Consider the following 14480-nt stretch of genomic DNA (forward strand, 5'->3'; position numbering starts at 1 on the left):
GTTTCGCTGGATACGAGTTATGTTAGTTTAACAGTAAACAAATTTCACCCTCTTGGATTATGAACTCAATGCGTTAGCAGTCATTCAATATTTTGTTTGTGTCAACTAGTTACTTTGTATGTTACCCCACAACTCTTACAAAAGTACGAAGGATATTAACATCGCACTAAGCAATTAACTTTACTCGATATTCTCACATTACGAAACTAAAGAATGGTTGGTTAGACTCTACAAACTGTTTCGATATCACAAGACCTTTATTGTCTGAATGGGTGTTCATGTATCTTAATAATCAAGTAGTTCAACACAGAACTAGTACTAACAGAAACATCAGAGTTGTTAACACAAAAGTTTGTATATGTGCACAGTATGCGAATACCATGTGTAAGTCCAGCACAATTGCGGTGTCCATCCGAGTTTAGTTAACACAAATTTATTACAACGGAGTCACGTAAACTTTCGTGAAAGAAAAGCATACTCACTTCCAGAGGGTTATGTCAACACCATAGCAGTTCCCCAACAACAAAGTACATATGTTTCTAGCCACGGTCCTTACATCTTTCACATAGATCAATCTACTTTGCTAACGAAAAGTGCTGAGTCATCACATGATCGCTCTCACAACAAAACAGCTAGTAGATATTATCATTCAAAATATTCCTAACCCTTTACACACCAGTAACAAATCATACAACGAATATGTTTTGTGGGTCGAATTGTTGTTCAGTGTCAAGTCTACCTGTTGAAACATACATTAAACAGCGCAATCCAATTAAAACCACGAATCTATTTTCATTTCGTCACATACAGAAAAATAAATTTTCTTTCTCCAACACATACTTGTAACCAATCGCTTTCATTAAACACAAAACACCATAATAGTATTTACTTTCTACAACATAGACATTCCGATGTAGTCAAGAAATATTTTTATTAATCAAAATCATCGATTTCTGTTCACGGCGTTAGTGCGTGCATGTCATACCTGTGGGTCCCGTATTAAAATGGACACGACACGACTGACTGTAAGGAGATAGAAGTCTATCACATCGATTTACATGTAGTCTTCGCTACGGTTTCAAAAAAAAACGAATCATCTCTTTTGCATTGATCTAGACCGAGCAAGTTAGTTAATGGCCATGATTGTGTTTGTCATATGCGAATGATAGGGTTACTGTCAAATCTACATACAACAATCTTCTGACGATCATAATAGCAATTTCATTTTCCGCCCCTTCATAATTGTACAACTCGGTAACTACGTTTAACAAGACCAATCACACTACCGGCGTTGAACACAAGATACCTACCCAAGTAAAAATATCATTCTGGTTTGGACAACTGACGTTTACCTGTGTAAAATTATCATTTTCACTTGGAGGTCCACCGTTACCTAACTAAAATACCATTGTACTTTGGAGATTTATCGTTTACCCAGTGTAACAATCCCCTTTTCTCTTGGAAATATATTTTTGCCCTGGGTAACAAACCTTTTTCACTTGGAAATATATTTTTTCTCTGGGTAACAAACCTTTTTCACTTGCAAATATATTTTTTTCCTGGTTAACAAACCTTTTTCACTTGGAAATATATTTTTTCTCTGGGTAACAAACCTTTTTCACTTGGAAATATATTTTTTCCCCGGGTAACAAACCTTTTTCCCTGAGCAACAAACCTTTTTCACTTGCAAATATATTTTTTCCTGGGTTACAAACCTTTTTCACTTGGTGATCCGTCGTTTACCTGAGTAAAAATATCATTTTCCTTTGGGGATCTGGCGTTTACCCAGTGTAACAATACATTTTCTCTTGGTCATCTAGCTTTTCCTAGAGTAACAAAACCATTTTCATTTTGAAATCTGACAAACACACCTGACAATTTGGTATTTGTTGTATTGACGATAGTTTGAAATAGATTACAACGAACAGCGACGGAAATATACACGGACTACCGGTTTCAGAGTATACCCCCTTCAGTCGTATCACATCAATATCATCGGTTACCCACATACAATATCCTCTTGTACACCGAAATGCATGTTTTGGAAAATTGGACAATAGACTTCGATAGTTCTGTGATGTCCGGGTTCGTGCTTTGGATTTTCCAGAGTCAAAATGTCTGAATAAAACACCTCCTCGACGATGGTTGGTATGTGGATAACGGGGTTCGGAAGACGGTTGGATTTATGTTACCCATCGCGATAACAATTCCAGGTCGAGTTTTCCCCCGCATGTTTACTATATTGTGTCTTTATTGGTCAATGTATGTCTCGACATTCAGTTTGAAATCGGAAACCCTGATAAAGTATGTAACCGGATCCGGATATCAACTCTGAATCGATAAACCAATGAACAATATTCAAAGTAAACATGTTACATTCCACGAAAAAATACCATCCAGACATACGTCGCGCTTGTTTGCCCACAACAGTATACGCGTAAATGGAGGTGTGTGACATTGCATGCAATGTGTTGGTATACAAACATCGGGGGATAGGCCTTCGATCCACAGACATTATCATAGCCGGTAATTTTGATGCAGATCGAATGTCACCCGATAACAATACCAATAAGCCACATTGCAATGACTCTGAGTCCGCGCTATTACATCGATATTTCGACACCGTTCACTGATTTATTCGATGGTGTTATCGTGTTGTAACATTACAAGATAGTCATGACCCTATCTGTAGACGGACCACCCAGATCAATTGGATACATCGGTCAATATCCATCGTGTTGTCGACACCGAAGTTTTCTGCTGAGACTACAGCGTTTGATCTAAGTGAACTATCGAAGTATGGTGCTCGAAATGATTGCGATCAGTCTTTCAGTCACGATCAATGGATGTCGCTACTCCCACATAACGACTCCGGATAAATATCGTGCAAATGTCGGACTGATATTGTGATCCAATAAGGTATGTTTCTGTGGAATGAAGACTGCAATCGTACACCACAATAGAACACTACCTCGTGATTTCACACGCAATCATAAAACACACTTTCGTAAGGGTCTAGCTCGTCCGGTGACATTTCGAAACGGTCGTCACCACAAGAGATCGGGGTTGGACTCGTCATATCGGAGCATTTTGAAACGACATCGTCACAAGTCTATTGACGTCGATTCAGTTGGTCATGTCAATCCGTTTCACAATCCACCGTTTTTCAACTCCCCGCACCATAGTGTTACGACACAGACAAGAAGCGTCGGTGGAAATAATAAAACACGGAAAGCACACTTTGGTGTTATTTGACATGGATTTTACACCCGATGAACCTCACATTCGAGCGATGCATTGGAATGACGCTTGTATTATTGATGTAGAAGGAACAGAAATGTATCGATTTATTGGTTTCGTACGTATCCAACAAAAATCTGGGTATATGATTGTGCATGGTTCGCATATTTGACTGTGAACGCTCTATTTGTATATACTGTATAGTTCACTTTCACCGTCGTGCGAATAACCCATGTTACGGTTCCATGTATGTGTGTCTGTATGTCATGCTTCAGATTGACTCAGAGTCATTGCAATGTGGCTTATTGGTATTGTTATCGGGTGACATAGGATCTGCATCAAAATTACCGGCTATGATAATGTCTGTGGATCGAAGGCCTATCCCCCGATGTTTGTATACCAACACATTGCATGCAATGTCACACACCTCCATTTACGCGTATACTGTTGTGGGCAAACAAGCGCGACGTATGTCTGGATGGTATTTTTTCGTGGAATGTAACATGTTTACTTTGAATATTGTTCATTGGTTTATCGATTCAGAGTTGATATCCGGATCCGGTTACATACTTTATCAGGGTTTCCGATTTCAAACTGAATGTCGAGACATACATTGACCAATAAAGACACAATATAGTAAACATGCGGGGGAAAACTCGACCTGGAATTGTTATCGCGATGGGTAACATAAATCCAACCGTCTTCCGAACCCCGTTATCCACATACCAACCATCGTCGAGGAGGTGTTTTATTCAGACATTTTGACTCTGGAAAATCCAAAGCACGAACCCGGACATCACAGAACTATCGAAGTCTATTGTCCAATTTTCCAAAACATGCATTTCGGTGTACAAGAGGATATTGTATGTGGGTAACCGATGATATTGATGTGATACGACTGAAGGGGGTATACTCTGAAACCGGTAGTCCGTGTATATTTCCGTCGCTGTTCGTTGTAATCTATTTCAAACTATCGTCAATACAACAAATACCAAATTGTCAGGTGTGTTTGTCAGATTTCAAAATGAAAATGGTTTTGTTACTCTAGGAAAAGCTAGATGACCAAGAGAAAATGTATTGTTACACTGGGTAAACGCCAGATCCCCAAAGGAAAATGATATTTTTACTCAGGTAAACGACGGATCACCAAGTGAAAAAGGTTTGTAACCCAGGAAAAAATATATTTGCAAGTGAAAAAGGTTTGTTGCTCAGGGAAAAAGGTTTGTTACCCGGGGAAAAAATATATTTCCAAGTGAAAAAGGTTTGTTACCCAGAGAAAAAATATATTTCCAAGTGAAAAAGGTTTGTTAACCAGGAAAAAAATATATTTGCAAGTGAAAAAGGTTTGTTACCCAGAGAAAAAATATATTTCCAAGTGAAAAAGGTTTGTTACCCAGGGCAAAAATATATTTCCAAGAGAAAAGGGGATTGTTACACTGGGTAAACGATAAATCTCCAAAGTACAATGGTATTTTAGTTAGGTAACGGTGGACCTCCAAGTGAAAATGATAATTTTACACAGGTAAACGTCAGTTGTCCAAACCAGAATGATATTTTTACTTGGGTAGGTATCTTGTGTTCAACGCCGGTAGTGTGATTGGTCTTGTTAAACGTAGTTACCGAGTTGTACAATTATGAAGGGGCGGAAAATGAAATTGCTATTATGATCGTCAGAAGATTGTTGTATGTAGATTTGACAGTAACCCTATCATTCGCATATGACAAACACAATCATGGCCATTAACTAACTTGCTCGGTCTAGATCAATGCAAAAGAGATGATTCGTTTTTTTTTGAAACCGTAGCGAAGACTACATGTAAATCGATGTGATAGACTTCTATCTCCTTACAGTCAGTCGTGTCGTGTCCATTTTAATACGGGACCCACAGGTATGACATGCACGCACTAACGCCGTGAACAGAAATCGATGATTTTGATTAATAAAAATATTTCTTGACTACATCGGAATGTCTATGTTGTAGAAAGTAAATACTATTATGGTGTTTTGTGTTTAATGAAAGCGATTGGTTACAAGTATGTGTTGGAGAAAGAAAATTTATTTTTCTGTATGTGACGAAATGAAAATAGATTCGTGGTTTTAATTGGATTGCGCTGTTTAATGTATGTTTCAACAGGTAGACTTGACACTGAACAACAATTCGACCCACAAAACATATTCGTTGTATGATTTGTTACTGGTGTGTAAAGGGTTAGGAATATTTTGAATGATAATATCTACTAGCTGTTTTGTTGTGAGAGCGATCATGTGATGACTCAGCACTTTTCGTTAGCAAAGTAGATTGATCTATGTGAAAGATGTAAGGACCGTGGCTAGAAACATATGTACTTTGTTGTTGGGGAACTGCTATGGTGTTGACATAACCCTCTGGAAGTGAGTATGCTTTTCTTTCACGAAAGTTTACGTGACTCCGTTGTAATAAATTTGTGTTAACTAAACTCGGATGGACACCGCAATTGTGCTGGACTTACACATGGTATTCGCATACTGTGCACATATACAAACTTTTGTGTTAACAACTCTGATGTTTCTGTTAGTACTAGTTCTGTGTTGAACTACTTGATTATTAAGATACATGAACACCCATTCAGACAATAAAGGTCTTGTGATATCGAAACAGTTTGTAGAGTCTAACCAACCATTCTTTAGTTTCGTAATGTGAGAATATCGAGTAAAGTTAATTGCTTAGTGCGATGTTAATATCCTTCGTACTTTTGTAAGAGTTGTGGGGTAACATACAAAGTAACTAGTTGACACAAACAAAATATTGAATGACTGCTAACGCATTGAGTTCATAATCCAAGAGGGTGAAATTTGTTTACTGTTAAACTAACATAACTCGTATCCAGCGAAACAGATACAATCCGGTGATGTGATGTTGGTCAATATCCATTTTGTAAAGATTGAGTAAATCCTCTTCCGTCAGGTGGGTGTGGTTCAAATCAATAGCATGTTACACATAAACATCATTTGTATTGAGGGTGATATTGTTGAGTGATGATGCCGCAACAACACAACAAGTATTATTTTGTATCGTGTGTTTGTGCTTTAGGAATAGCGAAGTGTGTGATATTTTGGATATCTGTGTTCGGCTGAAACTAGGGTTGTCCTTGGGTCTTGTGTTGGGTAAATCAGAACTATGTCTAGAATGCAAGCACGTCCAAGTAACGTCTTTTAGTGACAGAGTATTGTGATGACATTTACTTTAGCGAATGACAACGGAAAAATTTCCAATTTCTCTGATCGTGTGTGTGTGTGTGTGTGTGTGTGTGTGTGTGTGTGTGTGTGTGTTTTACAAATAATTCCAGTACACCTAACTATAGGATACATTTAGTAAACATCGTGCAAATTGTTTCTTTGTGATGGTAACGACTTTCGGCGGCTTAGTTTCATGTCGGGAATTATTATTTGAGGGTTCAAAAACAATCAATACTACAAATGAACAACAATACAAAACACGTTAAGTGGATTACAGCGTAGCAAGTACTTTTTTGATATTACGAGTGTTGGATACTAGACACTTCTAGTTGAATTGGATGCATCTAACAAACATATCACAATTTACTTTTACAATAATCAAAGTCTTAGAGTGTATAACCTCGCGATATTTTACATTTAGCACGCACAATGGGGAGTTACTGAAATGATTAAGAATTGATCGCTAGCTTCGAACGGTACTCGATACTCAAAGTGATATTTTCACACTCTGTAAAGTGCATATGTTTCAATTCTCTGTCGCAAATTCCGACAGTAACGACATTGATGTTAAATCCTCACCCGTGGTTATTGTAAGTGAATCCTAAACATCGCAACAGTCGGTATGGAAATCGAACGCGTGCGTACTTTTAGATAGGTGACACTAACAAGTTTAATACACCCGTGAAATACTCTGAAACGTCGATTCGTGATTGTGTTAGCTATATTCATCTTCCATATCTGTGGACACAAAGATATCTTGACTTTGGTTACAACTCACTCGAAACGAATTGTCGCGGGTAATCTAGAAAAGCACAAGTCGAAGACGAATGATTTGATTTCAATAAACTAAAAAAAAAATTCCTTTTGTTTTGATGTTGGATTTAATACAATTTGTATGACTATACCGAATTCGAATCCGAAAGTGCAATGTTACTTTAGTAGAAAAATTGGATGACTCGCATTTTGATATTGATAGATGTGTAGAGTAATATGACTAGTTTATAAAATCTCGGTAATGTTTTTTTTTCGTCATGTCTGTGATCAACAAATATGTGATCAAGTCTTACCATTCGATATTAACTTTCGCAGTCGGTGTAATTTGTTGAAGTAACAATACCGACGAGTTCAATAATATTCCCCATCGATGCATTCGAATAATCCGTCAGCTGCAAGCGGATTTAAAACTTGATGGTGTTTCGCGGTTAACTCAAGTCAGTGGTCGTGTTTGTGTTGATTTCAGGGATGATCATGACGAGTTGCCTGGGTAGATTAGTTAATGTGGTTGTAACTACGATCGTACAGAGTTGCTGACACCCCAATATCTTTTACGCTGTAATATACGGATTTATTTGTGATAAATTAATTCTCAGTTATTGTTCAGACATTCAAATCTCGTATACTCAAAATATAATATGTCCAAGTCAAATCGTATATGCGCCGATTAGTAAATACTTTGTCTTCAGAATAGTAACAACCTTTACAATTGAATAAAAAGATAGAGCATACGAATACAACCAGGATGAATTAATTCAAATTTGTGAGTTGTAATGATATAATCAAGTAAGTGAAACTAGATTTTTAACAATTGTTAATGTTGTGAATAATTCTTTTGAGTATGGTAAGATGTTAAAATATCTCTTTGACAAACGGAAAGCAGGATTGTGAATAGAGTTGTAATGTTACATTACTTGTTTCAAAGTATAATCTTGAAATGTGGCTGGATCAAAGTTGGTAGTCATGTTTGTCAATCCTATTTCAATTCACACAATGTCAAAGTCCAAATATTTCATTCTGGATTATTTGGATTTACCTTTAGTACATCCCGCGAATGGATTTAAAGTTGGCAAATTACCAAAATGATTGAATAATATCGGGTCAGAGATAGTTGGTATTGATTCTATAAGTGTTAAAACAGCGGCGTGGAATGTGTGAATGATCCGATGAGGGTGAATGTTGGCGTCAGTAATATTCAGGTTACGTTCGATTCAACAGATCGCGTTAATAGGATTTGAGTTGGGTCGAATCAATACATTCAAATACGATTCAACTTGATTTGTGTAGTGAGTTACACTGATGACTCCCACTTTATCAAACGATATGACATCGAACAGCGTCAACACTATGCAAGTCGGAGCAACTTCAAATTTTCACGTCGGCGTCAAATTCGTCTCATCACTCAAAAGAGGTGGCGGTAGCCAATATCTCAAAGGTATATTCATCGACGGCAATAACGAAGAGATATCTTTCACGTGTTTCAATCGTGATTTGTTCGGGAACATTGAGAAAGCATTCACCAAACGAAAAAAACTCATGGTCAAATCCGGTTGGGTTCAAATTGATAAATTTACTGGAAAACCCGCTGTATTACTTGGTCGGGCTTCGTCAGTAACTCTACATGGAAAATCGAGACATACGACTGAAGAATACCCATTATTGACCTGTGAATCGGTATACGGAAATAAAGATGAATACGTCTCGATCGCCGCTACTTGTGTTTCTCGAGAGGAGAAGATGGTCAATTCTGGTGCCGGAAAGGAGTTGAAATTATACAGTTTTACATTGAAGGATGATACTGGCGAGGTGGTTTTGGATCAATGGAACAAAGCCTCGCTCGTACCCGGGAAGAAATATCAACTCACTCGTGTTAAAAACTGTGTCGGCAGCTTGAAAATCGATTCGTTAACTAGACTTGTTGAATTGAAAGAATAGTTTGCATATTTGTATACCACAATACAATATTTCATTTCACGTAAAATGTATGACCTATGTGTTTCGACAACTGGGTTAGCGCGGTGTTGTTCTACTGATCGAGGTGTGAAAATTGTGCTATCGCGATGAATCTGTGACTATGAACAGCAGACTATTTTGTAGGCGCGAAACAGTGAATAAACCGAAAATATTATTCAGGTAGCAATCAATAGCGAGGAAAGAGAGAACACGATCGGTCATTTGATACGACTAAACTACGACATCATATATCATAATTTACGATCAAACTATTTCGCACTGAATGGTCTAGTGTAATAATCGATAGTAGCGGCTGGCCGGGAAATAATTCAGCGCGCAGGTCATTCGGAATATAGGTCGCACTGCTTAATCCTCACAACAAGCCACGTTTCCGTTTGTGCGGTTATTGTTGGTGACTCGTACATATTCAACACCGCGCGAGAGATGCCTGAAAGTACGAATCATCGCCGCATCCATAAGAATAACGATATACACATTAACAAAGATTCATTCACATGACTATTTACTTGATACATATTCAACAACGCGCGAGAGATGCCTGAAAGTACGAATCACGACCGCGCCCATAAGAACACATGGCGAGTCGCCACAGATCCCGTAAGAATACATGACAGACACATTTATCGTCGTTAGCATGTCGCCGCACGTATACCAAAAAACATTAGCATGCCACCACGAGTTTCGCGTTATCATGCGACCGCACCCATAAGACGAAAACGTTAGCATGTCACCCCCGCCATAAGACGAAAACGTTAGCATGCCACCCCCGCCATAAGACGAAAACGTTAGCATGCCACCCCGCCATAAGACGAAAACGTTAGCATGCCACCCCCGGTTTTCGCGTTAGCATGCGACCCCGCCATAAGAGCCCCAGGCACCGGTTGAGCGATCTACTATACTACTTACAATGCCCGGCAGCGCAATGCAATGGATTTTTGGCACTGTTATTTCTAATTAACCTGGCCGATGTTGAAAACGAAAATGGGTTTTTATTGAAGTACTTTGCAAGCCGTTTCCGATGATGTGTTCATTATAGGAATTGCAAGTGAGGTACAATCTCAAAAACCCGCCTGAAATTTTGCATTTGCCGTTCATTGATTTGATCCCGATACAATGCCCGGCAGCGCAATGCAATGGATTTTTGGCACTGTTATTTCTAATTAACCTGGACGATGTTGAAAACGAAAATGGGTTTTTATTGAAGTACTTTGCAAGCCCTTTCCGATGATGTGTTCATTATAGGAATTGCAAGTGAGGTACAATCTCAAAAACCCGCCTGCAATTTGGCATTTGCCGTTCATTGAATTGATCTCAATACAATGCCCGGCAGCGCAATGCAATGGATTTTTGCCACTGTTATTTCTAATTAACCTGGACGATGTTGAAAACGAAAAGAGGTTTTTATTGAAGTAGTTTGCAAGCCCTTTCCGATGATGTGTTCATTATAGGAATTGCAAGTGAGGTACAATCTCAAAAACCCGCCTGAAATTTGGCATTTGCCGTTCATTGAATTGATCCCGATACAATGCCCGGCAGCGCATTGCAATGGATTTTTGGCACTGTTATTTCTAATTAACCTGGACGATGTTGAAAACGAAAATGGGTTTTTATTGAAGTACTTTGCAAGACCTTTCCGATGATGTGTTCATTATAGGAATTGCAAGTGAGGTACAATCTCAAAAACCCGCCTGAAATTTTGCATTTGCCGTTCATTGAATTGATCCCGATACAATGCCCGGCAGCGCAATGCAATGCATTTTTTGGCAGTCTTATTTCTAATTAACCTGGACGATGTTGAAAACGAAAATGGGTTTTTATTGAAGTACTTTGCAATGCCTTTCCAATGATGTGTTCATTATAGGAATTGCAAGTCAGGCACAATCTCAAAAACCTGCCCGGAATTCGGCATTTGCCGTTCGTTGAAACTGATGCCGACGCAATGGTCGACAGCGTAATGAAACGCTTTATTGGTACTCGTAATCGTACTTAACCAGGACGAAGTTGAAAATGAAAATGGATTTTTATTAAAGCACTTTGCAAGCTCTTTCCGATGATGTGTCCATTGGCGGAATTGTATGTCAGGTACACTCTCAAATCCAGTCTGAAAATAGACATTTGCTGTACATCGGCAGTTCGGTACTCAAACAAGAGCGAAATATAGCGTAAAAGTTGCTAATCGTATTCAAAATTAAGCAGGACGAAAGACAATCCCTAAATACAGTATGCCCGAATGTGTATTTAGTGAAAATCGGAATATTTCGACACAGGATAGATCCGTTTCAATGGAGCAATCGGTGAATCGTCAAGTTGAGGGTTAATATTTCGTCATGTCAAATATCGTGTTTCACATGATCACAAAGATTTCGCCGAAATTTCGCCAGGACGACTTGAGTCATGCAGCAAGATGTAAGGTGGACGCAATTGTAACGAAGTAAAAAAGCGAATATGAACCTTGCCTTGTGTGAGTTCATCGTCGATTGTTGCTGAATGCATCGTCGCTGTTTCACCATAATTTCTGATCCTTGGCACATGGATCAGATTGGATCAGCCTCTTATCTATCCAGATAACACAATATAAGCGGCGGTTTGGGTTATTAAAGCCAACAATCCTGGGTTTCAACATTCCAACTGGAATGGCTGGATGAAGAGAATCAATGCTACTGATGGAAAACGGCACACACAGATCGAGTTCCTTCCGGTTATTGAAGGAGACCCTGATGACCTCAAAACCTTCTTTACCACTCTTAAAGAGTGTGCACTGTGCACACAGCGCGCTGGGGTCGCTATAGTGACCGCCGATCTTCCTATTCGGCTGAATGTTATATATATATAATGCAGTAGACAAATTGACCAGACCAGTCATTCCAAGGTTGGGTGGTTTTCACCTATTGAAATCTTATCTGGGATCAATCAATTGGTAACAACAAGGAATTTTCTCGGCTACTACTATATGTCATCCAGTTGATCTATGCTGGAAGCACAACAATCAGCCACATCATGGATGGGGGATGTTTTGACAGGGCAATCCGCGCTCACCTCCTCATCGATGCAGCTATCTATCAACAGACCATAGAAATTGCCTTAACCGAGGATAAGCGTGGTGACATGGCGTCATTCATGGAAAAAGTGGCTGATGTGGAAATGGGAGTCAGACACTGTGACCCAGCAGTGCCAGTATTTGAGTGAATATTTGAAGAAACGTTCAATCGATTTGCAAAAAGAGGAAGAACACCTGCACTCTGAGTAGAGTACCACTACATGATAGATATGCCTAAGGTTTTTATCAGAACCGAGTGACCCGTAGACCATAATTGGAATCTGTCCTGCATTGTTACCAAGATGCTTCACACCTGCAGGCCAACATCATTAGTTCTCAAAGTCTTTTCGACACGCCCCTTGATGATAGTAAAAAATTTCGACCCCCCCTCTTATCGTCATATCGAAAAATAAGAAAAAGAGCAACCAGTATGTTTGCAATCCCAACGCATTGTTTGTTTGCACGAGAGATATTATGGCTGTTGAGACACTTTTCAAATATGGAGTTCCAGTTTAATACTTTGAATAATTTAATTGTTTGTTTTCGTGTTATTCATGGTGTTTATTGACTACTATGCTCATTTACAACCGGCCGATATTCTTCATTTTTATTCCGTAACTGTCGACTTATAGCAAGGCCCACTTCTAGGCTGTTTGTAAGACAACGCTTACGCGGAAGAGGTGGCGAGTAGGAGCTTAGATAAACCTCGAAGACTTAGGAATAGGAATTCTGAAGACGACCTCGGTCAGACTCCAACGCGCAACCCTTTGAAGTTGCAGCCGCGGATTATACCACTGCGCTATCCCGCCACCAAATAATTGGCTTAACATTACCATGTGCTTGCGCAATGATAACATGTAGCACATAGATATTTTAGCGATATTGGTGCCTATACCCTTCTATTGCACTTGAGATTAGCTCGAACGGACCTGACCATAACCTAAATAAAAAAACCGCATTTACCAGTTACACTTCATTCAGGGACATGTTCTTATTACTGCGAGGTTCGGTATCACTCAAAATCCAGCATCAGTGTTTGGATGATACGGTGCAATTATGACATTTCAAATCGAAATATGGGCCTAACTAGGATTATTGCCGTTGTTGAAACTTGGAAGTTTCACCACAAATTAAACCCATTCGAGTTAGAGAAAATCATTTCCCTCAGGCTGCATCGCCCCTCCCCTCAGATGCCTTAACGACCACCCCCCCCCCCCAGTTTGAGAACCACTGCATTACTACTCCTGCCTCCCGCGGGAGCCGCGTTGGTGAACCGAGCAGAGGAAGAATGAGCAACGGCTTTTCCGGGCACGGATGTTGGGTGATCACTCTCAGTTGGGTGATCACTCTCTTAGTCATCTGTCAGATGTCAACGGACGAATATAGGATGACGTCAGTAGACATGTAGGCCTACTCGTTCACAGAGACCTTACCAAGACACAGATGAATCGAGATGCAGGGGCCATTGAATCTGACCTAAAATGGTCTGAGGAAATGAAGTCATAATCGTCAAAGATGGATAAAGGGGGTTGCTCATGTATTTCTCAACTGGATTCACAAGGACGGGTGATGACGTAGTCGAAATAGGATGGCCAATGGCCATGCGGATTACCCCGGATGGAAAGTCAGTGACGTCGACCATGGTTTTCATGTCAAAGGTCAAAGCCCTGTCATCACAAAGAAAATGTATTAGGGTTTACAAGTAAAACATTCACATTGACTCATTGAAGTTGTTCAACCGACTGATCATTTTTACCCAGCGGGATATGGATGTTGCGACAAGCTTACAGTATGAGTTCACTTATTTCCCGCTGTCCCTGTTCAGCAACAAAGATCAAAAGATGAACAATTGAACAAGGCTACCAAGGCAGAATTTTCGAATACAACCCTGTAGGCATTAACTGACCCACTTGACTTGACTAACTAACCAACCATGCTGTACCCTCATAATTGATGGTGTATATGGCTTCTGTACATGGTGAACTGGGAACAACGTGAGACATGACAGGGTATTGCCAACACTTACCCAAGCTAGGTGTAGTATCTGGGCCGTTGCTTTCAGAATGTAATTGTGGTATTTGATAGTTACAACAGTTCACCAAAAGATACAACATGTTCTCGAGGAAGACAGCGGCATGAGTGATCAAACCAGAGACACTATCTCTAACAGAGGGTGCAGCTGCACAACGTTCACTCCGAGAGTACCTGCAGACCAAGCATTGGATTATTTTACAGCAC

The 14480-nt window shown here is 39.5% G+C and overlaps 1 protein-coding gene and 1 long non-coding RNA gene across 2 annotated transcripts in view; one reads left to right on the top strand and one right to left on the bottom strand.

The window, feature by feature from the left end:
- Positions 1–14480, top strand: part of LOC145451066 (TBC1 domain family member 1-like) — a 135594-nt gene that overhangs the window by 78266 nt on the left and 42848 nt on the right. The window lies entirely within an intron of this gene.
- The window catches only part of LOC145450943 (uncharacterized), a 36454-nt gene continuing 33180 nt past the window's right edge, over positions 11207–14480 (bottom strand). The window contains exon 2 of the long non-coding RNA XR_013918646.1: positions 11207–11306. This is a non-coding gene — a long non-coding RNA (uncharacterized LOC145450943). The remainder of the gene's footprint in view (positions 11307–14480) is intronic.

This window comes from Botryllus schlosseri, chromosome 11, assembly GCF_051294905.1.
Source record: "Botryllus schlosseri isolate E-star chromosome 11, Bs_hap1, whole genome shotgun sequence".
Taxonomy (NCBI): domain Eukaryota; kingdom Metazoa; phylum Chordata; class Ascidiacea; order Stolidobranchia; family Styelidae; genus Botryllus; species Botryllus schlosseri.